General features: G+C 35.7%; 1 protein-coding gene across 2 annotated transcripts in view; it reads left to right on the top strand.

Moving 5' to 3' along the window:
- The window catches only part of dnajb1a (DnaJ heat shock protein family (Hsp40) member B1a), a 260604-nt gene that overhangs the window by 26741 nt on the left and 209984 nt on the right, over positions 1–23879 (top strand). For both annotated transcript variants that reach the window (XM_073939337.1, XM_073939332.1), the window contains exon 3: positions 5136–5216. The gene's annotated coding sequence lies outside the window, so the exon portion shown is untranslated. The remainder of the gene's footprint in view (positions 1–5135; positions 5217–23879) is intronic.

Below are 23879 nucleotides of genomic sequence, written 5' to 3'. Positions count from 1 at the left end.
TACCAGTTACCAAGGTGTACCGGTGCTATAATGGCACCGGGTTTCAGTACCCAACCCTATTAAGCACATATAGTATAGTTTCTCAACACCTTATTTGCTATAACTAATGAGTTATAGATATGGATTATTTATATATATGAGCAATTCTATGAAAATGTCAACCTTATCATGAAAAAATAAACTTTTGATCAAAATAACAAAACCTATTTCAATTTGCTTATTAAGGTCTATATTTTATTGTTATGATGTGCTCTTGTTGAATTTTTAAGGAAATTGTTTTGTTTATCCATGAAATATGAGGATTGTGCCAATGGTAATTTTCATTATCATCCAACCACTTTTCGTGCTTTCAAAAAAGGGGTTAAAGACTCACCTTTTCCATGCTTTATGTTAACAGTAATCATTCTGCAGAAGGATTGGAGTCTGTAGTATAAATAATTATCCTTACTTTTTCATAACATTATTGCCCTTTTGATTTATGAGCTACATATTTAAGACATCACGCAGCTTCGGTCACGTGTCATGTCCGTAACGATTTAATGAAAAAGTTTATATTGTGGAATAAATATAACAAATAAAATGAAACTTTGTATACAAAGCCAAAATATGTCCATACTAATTATGATCGCCAACTCATCTCAGGTCTTTGCTCTAAACAACCACAATTTTGCGCTACGGACGTGACCATTTTTGAACTCCTTATTAATATAAGCCAATGACTAGCGCATATTTGTTCATTATGATGCTGCATTACAATTACTTACATTACATAACATCCATATGTTATATCAAGAACTGAACATTTCATTTAACTATAAACCACTTTAGTAACATTTCAGAAATAAATGTTTAATAAGAAAACAACATTTTACATATTGCCATAATTGGCGTATAATCTTGGTGTTTTTGCGATGCAACAGCCTTGTGTTGAAGCACTTCTTGTTTCTTTTGTAGATAGGGTAACTGACTGTCAAATAATAGATCAAATAGTTAAGATACAATTTATGCCAAACTATGAATGCTGATTTAGATTCATTTTGCCAACCAACAACCGCTGGTTAACCGAATATTAACCGTTAACAGATTAATATATAATATTAATCTAAAATTAATTAAAATTAATATAAAATATTATTTAATAAAAAAAATTGACGTGCCTATTTTCTCTGACACATTAAATATTGCATTTTAAAATACTGATTTAGGTTATTTTAACATGCGAACAGCATACAGAACGAGCATCTTCACGCACCTGCAGTGTTTTTTAGCAGCATAGAAAAACTGAATAAACTAACAAAAAATAAATAAATAAATAAATCCTGCTCTAGATCTTTTTCACTTAAATGACAAATTAAGATTACAAAACGAAAACATTAACTGAATCCTTTTTAAGAACCGGTATAGGCTATTTGTCCATTCGTGTTTTTTTCCGTCAATTAAATATTAGCTACCTCAAATAGATTGCTTTACGAAAAAAAAATGCATTCAATTAATGCTTCGCTGTTATAATATTACAAAACCTGTCAACATTTTTAATAGAAGTCATTAGTTTAAAAATTATGTCTTAATTATGATTATGACTTAACTTTCCTCCGTCTTGCGGTTCATGTGCGCACACGCTGCCTATAGTGAAAGATAATGACAATGAACCATAAGGCTTTGAACCTATACATTTTGTAAAGTATAGGCTAAGCATATAACAATTTTGTTATTTACATGTGATACTGCATTAATTTGCATATAGGTTTTATAAGCTGTAAAATGAAAGCATCAGTTTGGTGCGAAGTTATCATAAAATATTTGTCTTTGTTTGATTTGTAGATTAGGCTATTTGAAATGTATATAAGAACTATTAATAACTGTTATTTTCCAAATGGAAAAAAGGCTGGTTTGTTAATTGTAGTCTGCACTAAATCATGAATATGCCTTGTTGAGTTTATGACGCGGCTCCAGGCAGCACAGACGACCAGGATCAGCGCTGGTTCGTCAACTCCTGTGTCAAACTGTGGCCAGAATATCCTTCTTTCATTTTTCTTTTATGGCAAAAAACATCTGTAAGCACGTGTGACTGTCATGCGAGTTAACAAATATGTGTTGCTCATAGAAGCCGATCACAACGAACGCGCTTCTTCATTCTAGAGACGTGAGGCGCTCCGCAATGCATTTTATGTTGACAAGAAGAAAAGGAGCACGGTGCTCTTTTGAATGTCACTATAGATAACAACTGAATCAGCTGGTCTATTGTGCGCGAGTGTTGCTGTCAATGTTTTCATAATTGAATTTTTTTAATAACATTATGAAATTCAAGATTTGTAAAGTCATACAACTTTGGATGACTTAAAACAGCGACCACAAGTCTCTCCGTCATTAAAAAGTTCGCCGTAGTCATCTTGACACTGCTGTCACCTCCAAGGAAACCCCGCCTCTGCTTTCGTTTGATTGAAGAATGAAAGACGCCACTGAGGCTTTTCTTCTGGAGCGCACAAAGCGCGCAATGACAAAACGCGAGGCGCGCAAGGCGCATAATCAATAACCTCCATGCATTTGGTCTTTTCCCACTGCTCAAAATGCGCACGCCGCGGGTCAGGCCACAGCGGAGTTTTCATTTCATGCAGAGCATAAATATGTTTTTATTTCATTAATTAAATAACTATTTATAAAGATAAATTATCAGAGCGACACAATTCATTTTCCAAGCCCTTTATCCAAAATCTAAGCACTTTCAAAGCTTGAAAATTGGCTATAGCCTAGATTAAAATTTAAACATTTTCAAAGATTTCCAGCACCCGGCAAATGCGCTTGAGTGCTTATTAAAATTATTTTAATAAGAATAAAATAAGAATAAAATCTTGATATTGATCTAAGCTTTAACTGCATTATATGAGTATTAAATTTGTTAGAAAATTGATAGGACCTGCAGCTGTAAATCTTTAATTCAATATTTTACACAATTGGTTATGAACTATAGCCTAAAAAAATATAAACATTATAGTCATCCATCGTACATGCCTACAACCAATGACTATTTTTCTATGCTTGTTTAACATAGCCTACACAAAACCTTTCTTAAGTTTTAAAGTTTTCTCTCTCACCCTGGTGCGTATGAACTTTTTGCAACCTGTCCTGAAGTGACTGCCGACAAGAAAAAGAAAGCAAGCGCGAGTGGAGAAATTAAATTATTTATTCCATCAACTAACACATTAACTAGAATAAACTAAAATAAACTTTGTCAAATATAATATTGCCATATCTGTGACAAAACTAGATTTTAAATATCTCCACGTAGACACGGTCTTGCGCAACAGTCGGGCAATGATTTAATTCAAGTTTGTAACTTTAGGAGCGAGATAAACATAGGCCTATTATAGCTGATTATGTTTATTATCAATTCTATATTATTCAGAGTATAAAAGCACCATGTTAGCATGCAACATTGTTACCGAATTGAGTTTTGAACATTTGAACGTGCGTTAACCTTTAACAACACACATGCCATAATACGAATTAAATATAACAAGGTGATATCTATTTAAGTTTGATTAATTGTGCAACCTTACCATTCAGATGTCTCAGAGGTTAAAGTTTATTGGTTTACACACCCAACAGATATCCACAAATAGGTCTTTGGTCAAGTTTTGAAAGCATTTATCTGATTTTCGTAATGTGTCAACTGTCAATTTCAGAGCAGTCACGTCCGTAACGAAGACAAGTCACGTCCGTAACGATAGTTTTTCCTCATTAATGCAAAATTGAAAAACTAAATAAAATTAATTATATATGTCCCATGCAGAGCCAACCCTTATCCTTTTGACTGTTATATATTTTTTTGGCTTCTGCATTTTCATTCACAGAATTTTCACAAAGTATGTCAACTCACAAAACTCATGTCTTTTTTTGTCACGTCCGTAACGCATTCATTTTGCCGTCATTTTTAATATAAAACACCTGCATAGACTGATATTTTTTTTATGCCTGAACTCCATGGTTAAGGGGGAAGAAAAATATAAACATATATTTCAATATACTGTTAACATATACCTTCTCTGAGAATATACGTTTCATTTTTTTACTGTAAATGTCACGTCCATAACGCTGGAATCAGCCATATATATATATATATATATATATATATATATATATATATATATATATATATATATATGAGTAGAAACACAGTTTGAACAATCAGAGAAGCATTAAAATAGAAGAGTAAAGGTATAAGAGCTCAACTAAAGCAGCCGCTGATCTCCTTGATGGTGTGGTCAAATGAAACATTTTCAATAAAAATTGAAACTTCTGTTAATTATCAATATTCTTGCAGTTGCAGATATGACAGAAATGAAGCCAAACTAATCAGTGAAGCTGTTAATGCTATTATGTAATGGAGTTGTTTAATCCTCTGTTTTAATTCAGTTGGTTTGGTGAAAGGGTGTCCTTATAGTTTTATTTCTTGTTCTCTCCTTCAGTGATTGGGCTTGTTAGCAGCAGCTATTCATCAGTGTCTGAATTCACTTATTTGTGTTCATTCACCCTGTCTAATGGACTAAACTAATTGATTAATTTAGGCACTAGTGAATGAGGGTGTATGGTAAGATTTCAGACACTGATTAGTTTTTCAAAAAAACAAAGGCTAGATCTAGTCCAGTTATTTTCCGTATATTTTACAGAAATGAGCTGTTAATCAATTAACAGATTTTCACTGTAGATTGTACATTACAGACTTTTACTGTTTAAATCACGGACATTTCTTACAGTGCAGTGAAACTAGCTAGGTTACTATCAAATGCTAATAAAAAGAGCAACATAATAGCCTATTTACATTCAATATTTAACTTTGTTTGGTTAATTCATGTAAGTAACGTTTTTTTACTTTTATTTATTTTTACGTTTATTTATGTTTATTTTTTATATTTAAAATCCATCCATCTCTTTGACAACAATAATTTTTTGTTAATGAGTGCATCTTTTAAAACAGGATATCATTTTTATATTCAATTGAATTAAAAATATAGAAGCACAGTTAAACAAATTTAAGTCATAAATATAAGTCATGTTTTGTGAAACACTAATGAACAATCTTTTCTTGTTCTGACTGTATCCCCTTGTGTTTAACATTGTCTTTCTTGTCCCTTCAGGATGCAAACCAACAACATTGTCTGAGTTTCGAGATCAGTGCAGAAAATGGAAGACTACATTTCACTTATTTTTGGAAAGTAGTAAGATATAACAAACTTTCACATTGTTTACATTAATATGTTTCTCTCGAAAAATTATTTGTAATATTAATGCAGGGTGTTTGCAGATTCTTAAGTCTTAAAAAGTCTTAAATCTCATAGTATAGCAATAAGGCCTTAATTAGTCTTAAAAGAGGCCTTTTCAAAAATGGCCAGGTACAAAAGAGAAAGTGATAAATCGAAGACATTGACGACAAATAAAGCAACATATTTGATAGTTGAGAAAGTGCTGCTCCGCAGAAAGCTACTGAACAATGAAGGAAGATACCCTCTCTTGGGTACAGCTTCTCATTCAAAACATTCAATCGTGTTTTTTTTTACTAGTGGGTAATAATCGCACCAAACTGTATAAAAGGGAAAGTGAATTTTAACAGCACAAACTTTTCTGTAACCATAGTAGTGCTGTGCGTTATTTGTTTAACCCTTTAAGGTTGGCTGACTGACAGGTGCATGATGCATGAGGCCAGCAAACATGACGTATAGCTGTTTCACTTTACTTCAGAGCGCATTAATTCCGCTCCGTTGGTCTATTGGAGACATTCATAAATATTCCTAGCAAATTTAATAAATGGTAAATGACATTTTTAGGTGAATCATACATTAAAAACTCAGTATGTGACTCTTTCAACACCATTTGGAGGTATCCTTGTCGCTGAGCAATGTATGTGAAACAATGAAAAGACTTACTTCTCTCCTGAACTTGAAAATATGATTGGCAGAATAGTAGAAATACTGGATTAAGATTATGTAGGGCACAGGTGTCAAACTCAGTTCCAAAAGGGCCGCAGCTCTGCACAGTATAGTTCCAACCCTAATTAAACACACCTGATCAAACTAATTGAGTCCTTCAGGCTTGTTTGAAACCTACAGGTAAGTGTGTTGGAGCAGGGTTGGAACTAAACTGTGCAGGGCTTCGGCCTTCCAGGAATTGAGTTTGACACCCCTGATGTAGGGGGTCGAATCGAGATCGTGATGTTTTTTCGATTAATTGTGCAGCTCTAATCCACAGGTTTGACAAACGAGCGTGTGTGTATCATAGCGACAATTAAATATTTAATTTAAAAAAATATGTATATAAAATATGTATATATATATATGTTGTTTCATAAAACTGACATCATTCAGAAAACAATTAAATCAACGCTGTTGGGTTATTAAAAATCACCATCAATATTGGTTAACACAGTAAAGAAGTGTGAGCAGTGGCATATTTAGGCATGGGCAATATGGTTGATGCCCAGGGTGGCATCTTGCTGGGATAGGCAGAGTAGCCAATAGCGTTATAGATAACAAGTACACCAAGTCCCGCCCCAGGACTGACAAAAATCAAACCTGTTTCGCGCGAGCAGAGAGAAGAACCAGCGAGCGAGCGGACAGAACTGATCGCCCGCGCGCGCTGTAGGCATGACCTCGCTTGCGAGAGCGTCCATCGTGCGCACAGATGATGATGTCCGCGCGCGGGACTTGTTTTCTCGCGCTGGATCAGTTGAGCGCGCGTGAAGATTGCCTATGCGCTCACGAGCTGTAGTTTTCTCGCGTGTAGACCTGTAATCTGCTCACGGTTCACTTCTCCTCGCGCGCAAACATCACCGCTGCGCTCGATTAATATTGGCATTGATTTGCCGCCATAATGAAGGCAAACTGACGCATAATTGCACGCAGAAAACCATTCCCCCACGCCTCACGCGCTACAAAGCTGGCTCCGACTCCCGGTTATACCGTCGCTGCTCTGCTCCTGGTGTGAATACCAGTTGTTTACATGCACACCAATAAAATACACGCCACTCATGTACTGTGAAACCGGAGTAACTTTTATACAGTTTTCATCTACAATATCCCCTTTTGTTTCTTCTCGCACCAAACAATAATGTATTAATAAAGCAGGCCCGGTGCCTGGATGTCATAACTGAGGAGGCATTTTAATCCCATTGCACTTGACCTGGTGACTGATTTTGGTCCCTCTATTTCTTTTCATTTACACTATTTATTTACTTATTTTTGACTTTGCATCAGTTGGTTCCTAAGTTACTGACTTAGACCAGGGGCCGCGTACTTTTAGGAGCACATTTTTACATATATCACAAAATACTTAAAACATTATTCGAAGTCATTTGTTTTCATGCATCACTGTGCAGTCTTCATAAACAAGATAATTAAATAACTTAAACTCAAAATAATCCTCTTTTTTTATTTATTTGACAATTAACGTTATACTGGTGTAGGAGAACACATATCTAATTCAAGTACATCAAGGCACATTGCTGCACCTGTAAACTTTAACAGGCCTACAGTTGAAGTCACTTTATTTTGCCCCCCCATTCATTTAAAATAATGTTTCTGAAAATGTTTACAGTGTTTCCTAAAAAATAATTATTCTGGAGTCTAATAAGTCCTATTTCTTATTATTTCGTGAATAAAAGCAGTTTTTAATTTAAATAAAAATAAGGTCAGTATTATTAGCCTCCTTAAGAAAACTTTACTGTATATTTTTGATTTACACAACAAATCAGTTACAAAATAATTTGACTAATTATTTTAACTTTCGTAGTTAACTGATTAAGTCTAAATTAAACTTTAATCTTAATAAAAAAAAAACTATAAAATACTTAAAGGGACTTTGTCTGAGTACAACTGTCTTGCAAAATTTAGTAAAATGTTATGCACTGACTGTCAGCATGGGGAAGCTAAAACAGTTGATATTAGAAATTAGTTAGTTAAACTATTATGCTTAAAAATGTGTTGTAAATAAATCATGTGTGGAAGACGGAAATCAAAAATTATTGAAGGTAAAACTAAACGAGTTGAATATGACTTACATGAACGAGACTGAAAACTACATTTAATCAATGTGTTACATCTGTTCTTTGGTACTTGCTGACTGTTTGTAAATTCAAGACTGCATTTCCTAACGTAAAACTATGTAAACTAGATTTCTGATGTATAATGGTCTCTGCATAGCCGAGGACTTCCTTTAATAACAGTGTTAAAATCTACAGTGTTAAGTCTAATATCATCAACGGTGGACATTTTGATAGTGTTTCACAACATGAACATGACTGAAGTTTAATCTTTTTATTACCTGTGTCAATTTGGTCGTCAACTTCTGACGAATGCGGGGAACTGATGCGCGCAGCTCTGTCACAGAGATAGCAAGTGCCGCGAAAACAGAGGGAGCGAGCATAAGTGCCCGAGAGAGCGAATTTGCTGGGCACCTAAAGCACGCAAGAGAGGCTCTGCCTTTGTGCCTTCAAGTCTAATGTGTCATTAAGTTTCACATGTTTCCCCCTTACACGCAACTTTTGTAAAGACTGTTGCTGTGTAAGAATCCTTGCTTGTAAAATACGCTTAAAAAGCTTAGTTTAAGCAAATTGGATGAACGTGATCACGCGTGTAGATCTGAAGAGTGTTGCTCTCGCTCACCGAAAACCGCTGGTTCCAGGCTGAATGCGCTGTACTGCGCGCGTTGCGTGCGTCTGTTCCCTACCAACAATAATAATCGCCTGATATCGCCTGTCTGTGTTTCTCAATTTTGTTTAGAATTAAATGTTTAGTGATGCTGTGACACAACGCCTATGTGTGCCTTTTTTCATGCACCTCTTCTACTTCCTTGCCGATGCACTGAAATTAGTCACCGAAATTCATACACTGATTTAATACTGGTACATACCGGTTACCAAGGTACCGGTGCTATAATGGCACCGAGTTTCAACCCTACCCAACCCTACTAACGAGTGGTTTAAATTATATTTCATTCTACTTATTTCTTTCCGTTTTAATATAAATAACAAATGTTTAAAGTTTTAGGTAAAGACCGCAAACTATGCCCCCACATCAATAAATAAATCATAACCGAGTCATCACGCTTCATTATCACATCTTTATCAGCGTTAAGAAAAAGTTAAATTTCAATTTAATGTCATTTAAATAATGGTAGCTAAATATGTTACTTAATCACATTTTAAGGTGTTGGTGTAGCAAAACAGAACTGTCTACCCCAGATTCTCATGCAGTCTACCTGCAGCGCATGTAAGAGGTTGATCCGCTGCATTCACTTACTCACGCACTATTCATTTTTAACACTATAAACTTGACTCAGCAGGCTGATCTTTAGAATCAAAAGTAATTTTTTTAAGTCCACTGTAAAAAATGTCCGTGATTTTAACGGTATAATTCTGTACAATCTATAGTGTAATAAATATGGAAAATAGCTACTAGATCTAACCCTTGTTTTTGAGAAACTAATCAGAGTGTCTAAAATCTCATCATACACCCTCATTCACTAGTACCTAAATTAGTCATTTAGTTCAGTGCACTAGACCACAGGTGTTAAACTCGGTTCCAAAAGGGCCGCAGCTCTGCACAGTTTAGTTCCAAGTCTTTCAGGCTTGTTTGAAACCTACAGGTAAGTGTGTTGGAGCAGGGTTGGAACTAAACAGTGCAGGGATGCGGCCCTCCAGGAATTGAGTTTGACACCCCTGCACTAGACAGAGTGAATGACCACAAATGACTGAATGATGAACACCTGCTGTTAACAAGCACAATCACTAAAGGCAAGAACAAGAAATAAAACTACAGACACTGTCTCACATCAAACCAACTGAATTAAAACAGATGATTTAACAACTCCTTTAAATAACAGCATTAGCAGCTTCACTGATTACAGTTTGACTCTCATATCTGCAAGAGGATTTGATAATTAACAGAGGTCTATATTTTTTATTGAAAATATTTCACTTGACCTAACCATCATGGAAATCAGGCTGCTTTAGTCGGGCTCTTGATCCTGTACTCTTCTGTCTTAATGTTTCTCTGGCTGTTATAACTGTGAAACTTATCAGTTATACCAAGAAAGATGATGAGAAACTCTACTATGTGTACTAAATTGTAGCTGATATAATATCTAGTATTTTAAAAACAAAGCCATAGAAAACAGTTTAATTGATATTTTTTTGGATATATTACAGCTTTCCGGGGAGTCTCAACAAACAATTATCAAGGAATTTCAATTTATGTAGTTTCATGCACAACTTTAAGATCTCGAGCAGCACATTATGACACACAAACATTAAGAATCAGGATATGAACCTTAATCATGGTTGCTAAAAAAAAAAAAAAATGTATGCATAATTCATTCATGCTGCAATACATACTGGGTGCCAGCATAGTACAAAACTTCCAGTATGCATTGCAGCATGAATATATTATACAGCTTAAAGTTCTTACAATCTCTTTCTTTTCATTTATTTTGTGTTGTATTTGGGGGGTAATATTTTAGTGGAATGATTTGTATTCTGGGTTGATTTTTATTTGTTGTTTGTCACATTTTTTGAGATTCAAAGACAATTTTTTGATGTCTGTGAGTTTTAAGTTCTGCCCTAGATCAAACATTCTCATTGTGAATGGTGTATTTAGACCTGTTAAATAGTCGTTGGGTGCTGTAGGTTAAGTGGTTTCATTTACATATGATATTCTTTCACACTTAAAACTAACAAGATATTCAACGAGTGCATGAGCAGGTGAGGGTGGTTTTGATATCATAGTTAATTTGATCAGACTCACTGTTGTTTTTTCTTTTGGTTTCCCATGCTACACAAGTAGTGTGATTAACACAAATAATTATAGTAAATAAAATAATAACTAGTGTCAGAACAAATCGTTGAAGAGCCCAACTAAAGCAGACTCTGTCCTCCATCATGGTGACTTCAAATGAACTACAAAAATTTCATTAAAAGCTTTTGTTAATGTGACAGAAATAAAGTCAAAGGTCAGTAATAAGTGAAGCTTCTGATGTTTGTGGAGTTGTTTAATGATCTCTGCTGATCATTCAATTAAATTTTTATTAATTATTATTTTATTTAGAGTTTTATTCTCAGTTGATTTCATCTTTGGTATTGGCTGTAACTTGTGTTTTTCTTTCCTTTAGTGATTCTGCTGTTAACAGTTGTTCATCAATAATTCTCAATCCTCCTTTAATTAGACACTTAATTATCTTATTAATTTCGTCACTGTCTAAGTGTTCAACCCTCTGTAGTGAGGACACTAGTAAGGATTTTGCTCTGGGATTTAAGGGGTTAAATGTGTTCGATGAAAAATACAGACTGTGAAATGTATTTGATGTATATGGATTTATAAATGTACAGTAGACTACTGGCAACAGCTGCCGGTATTTTTCCGTGAAATTTAATGTTTTTTTTTTTTTTAACAGTGTAAATAAATTAAAGCTAAATTATAAATGTTGTGTTGATTGAACTAAACAACATTACCTTTATGTAACTAACTTAAGTGTACTTAAATAAATATTCTTTCTTTAAGGTAACTTAACTCGGTTACATGGAACCTGTTGACCTGTTAAAAAAGTTAATTAAAGCCACCATATAATTTTTTTAAGTGCAGAGCCGTATTAATGCATCCTGAAGTAAAGTGAAGTGAAATGGCTATACGTCGTGTTTGCTGGCCTCACGCATCTGTCAGTCAGCCAGTCAGTACGTAACCTTTAAGGGTTAAACAAATGATGCACAGCACTACTACGGTTACAGGAAAGTTTGCGTTGTTATAATTCACTTACCTTTTAATAAATTTTGGTACGATTATCACCCGCTAATAAAAAAACATGACAGACTGTTTTGAATGGGAAGCTGTAATGTAGGGCTGCTCGATTATGGGAAAAATCATAAGCATGATTATTTTGCAGAATAAAACTACTGTTATACAATGACTTGCCTAATTACACTAATTAAGCCTCTGAATGTCACTTTAAGCTGAATACTAATATCTTGAGAAATATCTAGTAAAATATAATGAACTGTCATCATAGCAAGGATGAAAGAAATCAGTTACTAGAAATTAGTTATTAAATCTGTTATGTTTAAACTGTGCTTTAAGCATCTTCACTGTAAGGAATAATCGTTTATCTCTATGTATGGTTTTTCATAATCGTTAGAAGCCAAAATCGAAACCGGATTTTCGATTAATTGCACAGACCTACTGTAATGTAGCCTTGGCTGGATCAATTTTGGCGTGGCTTCCCACCATGGAAGAATGAATGTAGAGGAAACCATGCACTCCTCTCTGTATTGTTTTGTAGTGGGTGTAGTATAAATGATTGTACTGTCATGATTTAATTTAACTTTGTTTTGATTGGATTCTGATAGATGGGTTTCTTGTAGAAGGCATATTTCTGCTTGTTATTTATTTAAATGGTTAAAAACTCATCTTTGCCTGGGAGCCTAGTCCACAGACGTTCTAGGATAAAAAAGTGATTGGTGACATTCCTCAGAAAAATAAGAAAAAAGTAAATGATAGCGATGTATATTGATATGTGGGCTTGTTAGTACTGCATATGTGTATGTGAGAATGTATTTGACAGGGTGTGGTACTGTACCTGTGTGTGTGTATGACAATACAATGTTTCTGATATACTGATTTTACAATTTAGACATGGACTTAATATAACATACACAATAGAACAATGACCAGATAAAAAAACCCTGAAAGACCAACATAATGTTTAAAGTGGGAGGAGGATGAGACCTATAAGAGCAATATCAAAACCATAACTCAGTTATATGAGGAGGATGGGTACAGAGAGTATTATTATAAAAGTGATGTGTTAGGGCTGGACAATAATTGGATATCAATATATAATCGCAATAGATTTTTTTTTCAATAACAGTGATTCATTCATTCATTCATTTTCTCTTCGCCACAATGATTTTTTTCGGTGATATGATTTTTAAACACATTTCCGGTATTTCAATATAAATTTGCATCAATATATATTTTATTACATTTAAAATCATATACATTGTATCATTTGTCACTGAATGACTTTTGAGAGCTCAGCCGTGAAGAGCGTGATCATGTCACTTGCGTGATGTTATACATCACAGACACGCTGCTGCCAGCGATCAGCAGTTCGCTCCGTCGCAGAAAATTTTAGCTACAAAACATCCATATTGTCCAGCCCTATGATGTGTTCAGAAAAGCCAGGGGGTAATGTCCTTATCATGATATAATTGTCCATCTATGTATGATTCGTCCACTGTCATGACTGCCGGTTTTCTTTTATTCATTTTCTGTTTTCGGATTGGGAAGAGTTGTTTTGACCTTTGGATATTGTTTGTTGAGACCGTAAGGTGTACCTTTAAGTTGTCTGCCTTGTTTTTGAACCAGTTCATTGTGTTTGTAGTGTTAAAATTTTGCAATGATTGGACGCGGACGGTTGTTGTTTTGTTGAGAGCGGATGCGATGGACAATGTGAAAAAAGTTATGCTTTCTACGGTTTCTGCTGGCAGTTTGAGTTCATTTATTTATTCATTTTTTTTTTCAGCTTAGTCCCTTTATTAATCCGGAGTCGCCACAGCGGAATAAACAACCAACTTATCCAGCACATTTTTCCGCAGCAGATACCCTTCCAGCCGCAACCTATCTCTGGGAAGCATCCAAACACACTCATTCACACACACACACACTACAGTCAATTTAGCCTAAAAAATTTACCTATACTGCATGTCTTTTGGCCTCTGGGGGAAACCATAGCACCTGGAGGAAACCTACGCAAACGCAGGGAGAACATGCAAACTTCACACAGAAACGCCAACTGACCCAGCTGAGGCTCAAACCAGCAACCCAGCGACCTTCTTGCTGTGAGGCGACAGCACTACCTACTGCGCCACTGCAGTTTGAGATGTTTAGACATAAAGTCCTTGATTAATTTAAAAAACTAGATTGTCTCTCATGCTGCGTGCTTGTAAGTCCAAAATGTTTTCTTTCATAGATTTTTTTCTGTGACAATGGAAGTAAGCTGTGTGGAAAGTGCGTGAATGGAGTCCTTTAAGAAGTTGTTTTCTTTAGTGAGATGTGTCTATCTGTTCTTGACTGAATTCTTAACTGTGACAGAGTTCTTGAAATTCCTTCTGAATGACTTCTATGAATGCGACTTTTGTGTCGAGTCCGAAAATATTATTTTCAATTGAGTGTAATATATCACTTACCTCGGTGCAACAGGATGATGAGGGTTGTTTTGAATTCATACTATCGGAACGAGGTCTCCTGGAGTTTGTATTTTACTTTCCTTTACCATTATGATTTGGCGTGTTCATGTTGCAGCAGATTGTTTTGTAGTGTGTGTCGATATATTCTTCGAGTTGATCCATGGTGAATGACGGAGAAAAAAAAACATATATATAAATATATAAATATATATATATATATATATATATATATATATATATATATATATATATATATATATATATATATATATAATCCAGTTGTATTGATATAGTCCGATTGTAGATGGGTGGAAGTATGCGGAGAAAAGTCGAAAAACAAGAAAAAAAAGGTAAAGAAAAAACAGAAGTTTGTTTGTTGTCTTGCAGACGGACTCCGCCATTTTGAATCCCGCACTTGGTCTCGTTGGTTCTCGCATTACTCAGCCATGCCATTAAAAAAGGTTTTAAATTGGGAGGAAATTGATCTTATTTTGCTTATCTTTGTTTCCGCTGTATGCATTCAATGTTTCTGTGCTATGTTAGTTGTACTGTATGCTGTATTATCTGTTGTCTGCAGGCTGGTCAACAACTGTCGTTTTATTTCGCTTTACAAATAAAGCTAGTAAATTTGAAGCTCATCAGTCTCTGCGCTGCATTTAAAGCTCATCAAGCTCCACACTTGATTTGAAGCTTATCAGTTTCCACACTGCATTTCAAGATCATCAGGCTCCACACTTCCTTTAAAGCTCACTACCCTGCTGAAAAATCCAGCTTAAACCAGCCTAGGCTGGTTGGCTGGTTTTAGCTGGTCAACCAGGCTGGTTTTAGAGGGGTTTTGGCCATTTCCAGGCTGGTTTCCAGCTATTTCCAGCCTGGTCTTAGCTGGTCAGGCTGGAAAATGACCAGCCAAATCCAGCTAAAACCAGCTTGACCAGCCTGGTTTAAGCTGGATATAGCTGGTTTTGGCTGGACTTCCAGCTTGGCTAGGCTGGTCAAGCTGGTTTTAGCTGGTCATCTCCCAGCCTGACCAGCTAAGACCAGGCTGGAAATGGCTGGAAATTAGCCTGGAAGTGGCCAAAACCCCTCTAAAACCAGTTTCAAGCTCATCAGCTTCTGTACTGCATTTAACCCTCTGGGTCTGAGGGTGTTTTGGGGCTTTGGAGAAGTTTTGACATGCACTGACATTTGTGTTGTTTTCAGTATCTTAAAAACATATTAATGGCTAAAGTGTGATAACACTGTAAATAGCACAAGTTGGGCTACAATAACACCTAAGCAGCCTGTTTGTATGTGTTTGTGTTTTTGAGAAAGAAACGTTTATGCATGGTTAGTGAAAAACTCAAATTTTGAAGTCACTGAAACAAGGCAGTGATACACACAGAGAACATTTGTGCACAAGACTTTTGAGAACTGGATCTGGTAGTCTAGTGTTTTTGCTTCAAAATGATGTGAGAATTATCTTGTTCGCTTGGTCACAGAAAACAATATAATGAATTAAAAATTCTAAATCACTTTTTAAGTGAAATTGGTTTATGCGAGAAGGCGTGAACTATCATTACTATGCAGTGAGTCACACCTGAAGACAAAGACCTGCATAAAGAGCTGCATAATGAGCCATCAGACAGGTGTGACTAGGAGGGAAGAGTTTCAAGAAGGAATCAGGGGAAAGTTTATATCCTTTTTTGTTTGCAGTTTATTTAAAATATATATTTCACACAAAATAACTGGAGATACTTTTGTAAGAGTCAGTACACTCTATAAAACTCTGCAAACTTTTAAACTTACACATAGCAAATCTACAGTTTTTTTTTTTTTGGAAATGAAGATATTAGTTGCAAAATGAGATATATCCATTTTGAGAAATGTTGGTTATTTGACATTATTATTTAAGACATCAACAGTCAAGTTCATTCACAATTTTATACATTAAACTATTACTTGAGTTCATTGAAGTCCAGGAACACAATATTCTTCAAACACAGGATATTTTTATTTAACTTTGTCTATAAATAGTTTATAAATAAGTAAAAAAACATGCTAAAATGCAACATATTATCTTAACATTGTCAAACATCTTAAATTGGTTAAAAAAACAATACATCATAATATATGGAATAGTATATACAAAGTTTGAATTATAATAATACTATTCTGAGTTAGTTTTGGCAATCTCATGTTAGAGCAATGTTATTTTAAAGAATGATAATTAATCCATATTAACAAAAATTACAGTGAGCAAAAGAAAGCAGGTAAAAAACACACCATGTGCGATAATGAAATCTTTTAAACAGTAGCGCTCATCACAGCAGCTTTTGGCGCAAGTTATCATCCTCTCATTCGGTATTCACAGTAATTATTTAAAGAATAAACTTACAAAGGACACTTAGAAATGTAGCCTTGCAGACATGTATGTTGGGATGAGGAGGGGCGCAGGAAAAAGGCAGTATTTCACTGTAACCCCTGGCCTTCTTCTTGACATCAGCGGAGACTCACAGCGCAGGATTATTTGATCCTGGTCCACTTTTGTAGAATTTTTATACATTTTTGTGACGTTGAACTTGAAGGCTACATCTTCATCTAACAGTTTGTCGGCATAACACAGACCAGCATTACTCGCATTACTGACCAAACTCTGAGCACTTCTTGTCTACTTTAGCTCTCTTTGCCACTGGTCCTTTACCTCAGTTGTTTTCACATCTGGATTTACATATAAAGCGCGCTTACTGAGAGGCGGGACCACACTGCTGTAATGAGGCAATATAGGAGAATCCGTACCAGCCCTTACTTTTATACGGATTACATAAAAAAAGAGATAATTTTTTTTCGACTTGAAGTGGTTAATGCAAAAGTAGACATAACAAGCTTTATATAGATATCACAAATCATCATCTTTGTTGAATATTTGCCGAGTTTCCTTTCATTTTAGTGACGTGTTTTTCTGACTACAGACTGCATGCGTCTTCAGACACTTGTAATAGCAATGCCTCGTGGGCGTTGTCGCATTAAAACTAATGAGATCAGACTGAGAAACTAGACATAGCGTTGATTTCATACTGATTACTTTATCAAGCAATGTTTGTTTTCAACATGCATAGCTGCGTTTGAGAGTAGACACTTTAAGCTTTCTAGAAATACATGTCTCCTCAATGTGCGTTTTGTATTCGCGGAGTTTCAGCGCATTTTACTGACGCGTTTCTAAAAGCAGTTCACGGAGAGAGAAAAGACAGAATGCCTACACTGTTTTCCTTATTTTGCAAAAGCACACACGTTTGTTGTTGTGAGTGTACACAACAAAAAGTAGACACATAACAGATTCGATTGATGTGTTGATCTTATATGTACGATCAAAACTGAAAGTGTAATTTAAGTTCATTTCAGCAGTTTGACGACACCACTGGTCAAAACGCATATACACGGTCTTCGACCCTAGAGGGTTAAAGCTTATCAGGCTTCACACTTTATTCAAAGCTCATCAGGCTCTGCTCTTTATTTGAAGCTCATGAGGCTCCATACCGCATTAGAAGCTCCTCAGGCCCAGCTTTTTGTTTGAAGCTCATGAGGTTCTGCACTGCATCTAAAGCTCATCAGGCTCCTCACTGCGTTTGAAGCTCATCAGGCAGTTTAAATCTCCCCACTTTTGTTTAAAGTTCAACAGTGAAATGTACAGTCCGGAGGTGAAATTCCATATTGATCCCAAAAAGGAGTCTGGGCCCCTTTCTACGTGAGTTTATGACTCCTGTTGCCAGCAAGTCTGTTACTCTGTGACACCTTTATTCTAACAGGACGCTTAGCAGATTGCTTTAGCCCTCTCTCATCAGGCCTCAAAGAAACACGGCAGATAAGAAAAAAGGAGGAAAAACCCTCTTACCTTTTCTGCCTACACAAAGACATTCTCCAATATTAAAATGGACATTTAGAACCCAAAATTCCCTTTCTTAAGTACACCTAACTTTTGGAATTTGTATACTCCCTCATATAACTCATACGCCTTGTATTTTTAATCTTTTTGAAGCATCAGATAGAGTAAGAATGTGTGAATCATGTTGATTTTTTTCTTAAAATCGTCCTAAAATTAGTACCGCTATTTTTTTCCTGCTATTTCACAACACATGATACATAGTGCATGGTAATAACTTATATGGACTAAATTATTTAATGGTCTGAGTTAAAGTCCATTCGTATGTTTAGGTAGGCCCCTCATTATGCATATCAGCAGTCCAAAACTTTGCCATGAACCCACTGGTCAGTCAGTAAAAAAACGAGTGTGACTTGACCCATAGTTAAAACCCATATACGCCCCAAAATCGGGGCAGAAAGGTCCTGGCAGGAAGGTCTACGCAGAAGTGCCCCTTGACAGGGCAGAACGCGTTTATGTACCCACGCAACTTGCATGAGTCTACATTTCTTATTTTCGGACTAAATTAAACTCAGTTTAAAGTTTGCATCTTGAGTAACATCTGATCTGCGTCGCAAATAGGGATGCTCTTCTCGGTTAATTTTGCTAACCGACAACCGTGGCAATAATTTGAGTGAAACTATTTTTCACTTAAAGGATTTAGATTAAAAAACGAAAACACTGACTGAATCCTTTTTAAGAACCGGCATAGGCTGTTTTTTTTCCCCAATCTAATTTTTTTTTTCTTCCGTCAAATAAGAATAGCAGACTTCCTCTAATCGCTGGCTCCACGGAAAATATGCATTTATTTAATGCCCCACTGTAAATATTACATCACAAAACCTTTTAACATTTTTAATAGAAATCATTATTTCAAGATTATGTCTTGATATATGGTTTCCTCTCTCAATCGCAGTTCAAGTGCGCATGCTGCGTAATGAAAAGACATTGACAACGCGGGCATATGTAACTTTTTGTTTTGTTGTTTAAATATAATATTGCATTAATTTGCATACATGCTTTATATGCTGTAAAAAGAAAGCTAAAGCCTATTTTTTGTGCTTATTACGCAGATCCAGGAGGCTATCAGCATCAGCGCTGGTTTAGCATCAACTCGTCTGTACAGCAATATTCTTCTTCCATTTTGCTTCTTTGGCAAATAAGTCTGTAGGCACATGTGGTTACACATTACTGTCGCGCAAGTTAACAAGTATGTGTTGCACATTAAGGGGCCAATCACTGCAAACAAGCTTTTCCGTTCCAAAAACACTTTTATTGTTGACAAGGAAAAAAGAAGCCCCCTCAAATATACCCTGCTCAAGTGCAGATCCTCTTGTGCGCTCTCAAATGAATGCAAATGAAATGCGATTTAGTGCGTTTATCCAGCGTGTATGCCTCCAACATTTATTAGATTTAATTTGGAAACCATGCTCTTTAAAAGTTCTCTGTAGTTTTCTTGACAAGACAAATACTGCAGCTCTGGGACGAACCGCATGCAAAACACTTCTGGCTTTTAGTAAACCATTTAAAAAAATGCTTTTCCACTATCGTGCCGAACCGTTTTAAGAACACTTCGGTACGGTGACGGTTGTTTCTCCACTGAGCCTGGAACGGCGCGGCACGATTACAAACTTTTCTCTGCCCGGAATTCTCAGCATGGTTAGACAACCGTGCTGAACTGTGCCTACAGATTCTGTTTGTTGACGTCACATCTCTGTTGCCAAGCTACCACAGCTGGTTCAGCTGAAGCGCGCTAGTCATCAGACATCTACAAGTAAAGAACACTACATTTAATATAAAAAATGATCCAGGTCTAAACGATACAGTTTGAAAAGGGTTTTAAAACCATAGAGCAGTCTCTGGCAGAGAAGTGAATAACTTATCACATTTTTTACGAGGATCTTTTATTTATTAAAATTATTTAGTTGTCTTGAATACAATTAAACATGTATGATATAATTACTACCGCTTCATCTATAATCTTATATTCATGGCTAGAGTTTGATTATTTTGATTGAAATCCTAGGCAATGGGACCTTTCATTCGCCTGACTGAGTGTGTTTATTGCATGCCATGCAGCGCTCTATTTGATAGCACAAAACTCGGAGAGATTCGGGAGAGAACTTAACCAGCGACTACATGCACCGCTGAAAGACTTTTTTTCCTGCTGTGCATCGAGTAAAGCGAATAAAAACACACTTAACATCATCAATGTCCAAATTCCATAACAACAACGCTATATTCATGGAATACATAAACTTGCAGACTCTTTGAACAACGAGGAAATAACTGCACATTTTAATTCAAAGCCCAGACGGCTTGTTCATTTGATACCAGCAAGACTACGAAGGACGGTTCCGTGTTGTTATAAATGTGTTGTTTCATACTCATTTTTTTTGACTTGCTGCAATCTTTATTTAATTTTTGAATCCTGAAACAAATAGCAGCCAATACTTAAAGTGTTTACCATCAAAATGTAGTATATTTTATATTATTATCAACTATTAATATAAAACCGCTGTGTAATTTAATTGGTTGTTAAAAATTAAATAATTTAAGAGCTATATTTTTTTATTAGAGAATGTTCCCTCTCACTTTTGACAAGGCCTGTCCAAAAATATATTTCTCCCACTTTAAATGCAATAATTTTGTTGCCTTATCATTATTTAATTTTCTGTTATGTGCAGAGATTTTAAATGTAATATTTATTTCCCCTCCAATCATTTTCAATTATTGTTTTACATTTTGGTAATTTTCCCTTTAAATAAAATTTTGCCAAAGCCCAGCAACATTTCCTCTAAACAAATAAGGCTGCTGACAAGTAGCCTACCTATATTTAGCATATAGAGCTGCATAAAAGTGCTAGTCACATGGTTGCTTTTGCTTTTATGAACATGAAAAAAACTAGTTTCGGCTATTATTTAAATTTAATTAAACAAAGCGAGCTGTTTACATTGCGTTATCAAGGCAACTACTGATGCGGTTTGTTTAATGTTTCCGGTTTGGCATGGAATGGAACAATTCTGCTTAAAGAACGATTCAGCAATATAGTGAAAAAATGGCTAAAGATGCCCCTCTTAGCACAAAAAAGCGCATTCTATTGGCCACATATGCAGTCAAACTCTAAAAAAATATAAAATATACATTAAATATTTTTTTAATCGTTTAACTGATACCATTAGTCGTTTTTTCATTTTTTTAATCGTTACAAACGCACCCTTTAGGTTAACGGTTAATCGATTACTTTGAGCATCCCTAGTCCTAACCTGCACAATGAGAGACAAAAAAATGTATTGAGTCGTGCGTTAAAACTGTACCCCTTTAAAAATGTTTTTTTTTTAATCTTGGTGGTTCATAATAATTGTGTGCTATTGAGCGAGAGCTGCCCTTCTTTTATATAAACTCTTTATTTCCTTGCTTTCTTTTCTGCCTTTTGTTGTTATGTTTTGTTCTATTAATCACGCTATAACCACGTTGGATTGTCTTTGTTTTGCTCCACAGAAAAGGTCAATTTATCGATGGAGCCTTGCTACAAGCTTTACTTGAACAAGTTTTCTAAAACTTCTAAACTATTCATCTACTTCACAAGAGGTAGTTGTAATTCTCTTTCTAAATAAATGAATAATTACAGAGTCCGCTCAGACGAGTGGGTAAAGTCATTGTTATATTTATTTTGTTAAATGAACTAAGTTAATTCTGAGCAGAGATGTATACTAACGAAGTAGACCTACTTCACTACTGTACCTAAGTACTAAAAGGCTGTATCTGTACTCTACTGGAGTATTGTTTTTTTCACTTTTACTTCAGTACGTATTTTCGATGAGTTTAATACTTTTACTCCGATATATTTTTTTATGTGCTGCATTGTTACCCGTTACTAGGGGTGTCAAAATTATTCATATATATTCAGTAAGAGAGCATAACCAGTTATTACGTACTGATGTCATTTATCTCCTATGTGCGATGTCGCAGTAGAATGCTATGTCGATGGAGGCGAGGGTGAATAAAGCTCTTACTACAATGAAGGCGGCACAGCACACGAGCCGCTATTTCAGTACTAGGGAGAAATGCTGTAAAAATCCACGTCTGCTTCTCTCTCTCTCTCTCTCTCTCTCTTTCCCTCTCTCTCACATTGAACATTTGACCTGCTGTCCTGTTTGTGAGGCAACTTTTCCTCTCCTCTTGGCTGTTAAAGCGATACTTGTGGATCAAGACACGAGTGTGCATGTGGAATATGTATTCTTCACTGTCTATTACGGATTACCTGTGATAATCGCGTATTATGCGCATACAGACTGTAACCGCAGCTGTTCTTCCCGCCATCGGTGAACGGCGCTTTCTTTTCTAAAGCCGATCGCAGCCCTTTTTGTTGAGCAGGTGAAAACAATAACCACGCCTGTAGACCTCGCCTGTCAGCGCTCAAAAAGCAAGCGGGATGATATTTACATTAGTTTATTAGCTAAAAATGCTCATGATGTCTTTTGTGCATGTGTTGGAATTTTGTTTGACACTTTTCAGAAATGAGTGTTTTCTTTGAGCAGGTCAATTTAGGGGAACAGTTCAAAAATCTTACTGCTAATATAGAAATATATTTATAGATTTTAATTAAAAAAATTATTGTGCTGTGAAGAAAAAATCTAATTATGTATGGAAAGCATTGTCAATGCACCGAGATATGGAATTGAATCGAATGGATGGCATGATAATCGTTACCGAACCAAACCCAGAGACCAGTGTAGATCCACACCCCTACTCGTTACAATTATAGACCTTTGTCTTGGCTGCTGCATGAAGGGCGCCATAGCAACCAGCGTCTTCCGGTGGAATGTTTAGAACTTCCGCTTACAGCGTTTACAACTGGTAATTTGCGATCCAAAAATGGGTTTCAATGGCGTTTTGAGTGGATTACAGAGTGTTTTTGTGACACACAACTCTGAAAGGTGTGTCAGCTGTCAGATCTGTGATTCAAGCGCGAGAGAAAAACAGTACCGTAAGCCATGTTTCTTTTCGTTCTGCTTAATCACGTGCTTCCAAAAAAGATATTTAAAATTAACAGAACAATATGATGTCTTTTGACTGCTTTCTTTAATAACTACATTCCACATTACTTGTACTTTTACTTTCAGTACTTGAGTAGTAAACTTTGAAATAAACCACTTGAGTACAATAAAGTAGTTTAAATACTTAAGTACAAAAAGTGTTAATACTTCCACTTAAGTATGGTGCTTAAAGAGCACTTCAACTTCTACTCAAGTACCTTTTTTGATAGAGCACTTGTACTTTTACTTTAGTCTGCGTCTGTAGTACTTTATACATCTCTGGTTCTGAGCATTCATACTTAATAATAACTGGTTATTATTGATCATTAAGATTCATAAACTGATAGAAGCATTGTAAGCAATCAGATACTAAGCATACTAATGGTTTTTACTTAGATTGGTTGGCCCAAAATAGTAGATTTTACCAGCACTGCCTTTATCTTAGACTTTTATAGCCTTGTGTTTGTGTGGTTAATGATACAGGTTGTCCATTTTGCAAATCAAAAGATTGGGTTCATCTGTCTGACATAACTGACCCCTGCTGGAGGACACGTCAGATATCTTGGCCCTGTAACTCGGGTTGCGAACCGCAGTGAGGCATCAGCTACATCGTACTCCAAGTAGCATCTACCGTGTCCACTGGCATTCGGTCAACCTTGGTTTATTACCCTGTCATGATTCCACATGTGTGCCCGCCTGACTGAGATTGGCAACCTCA

Source organism: Danio rerio, chromosome 3, assembly GCF_049306965.1.
Source record: "Danio rerio strain Tuebingen ecotype United States chromosome 3, GRCz12tu, whole genome shotgun sequence".
NCBI classification, from domain to species: Eukaryota; Metazoa; Chordata; class Actinopteri; order Cypriniformes; family Danionidae; genus Danio; species Danio rerio.
Note: the sequence above shows the minus strand (reverse complement) of the source record. Positions and strands in the feature narration are given on the sequence as shown.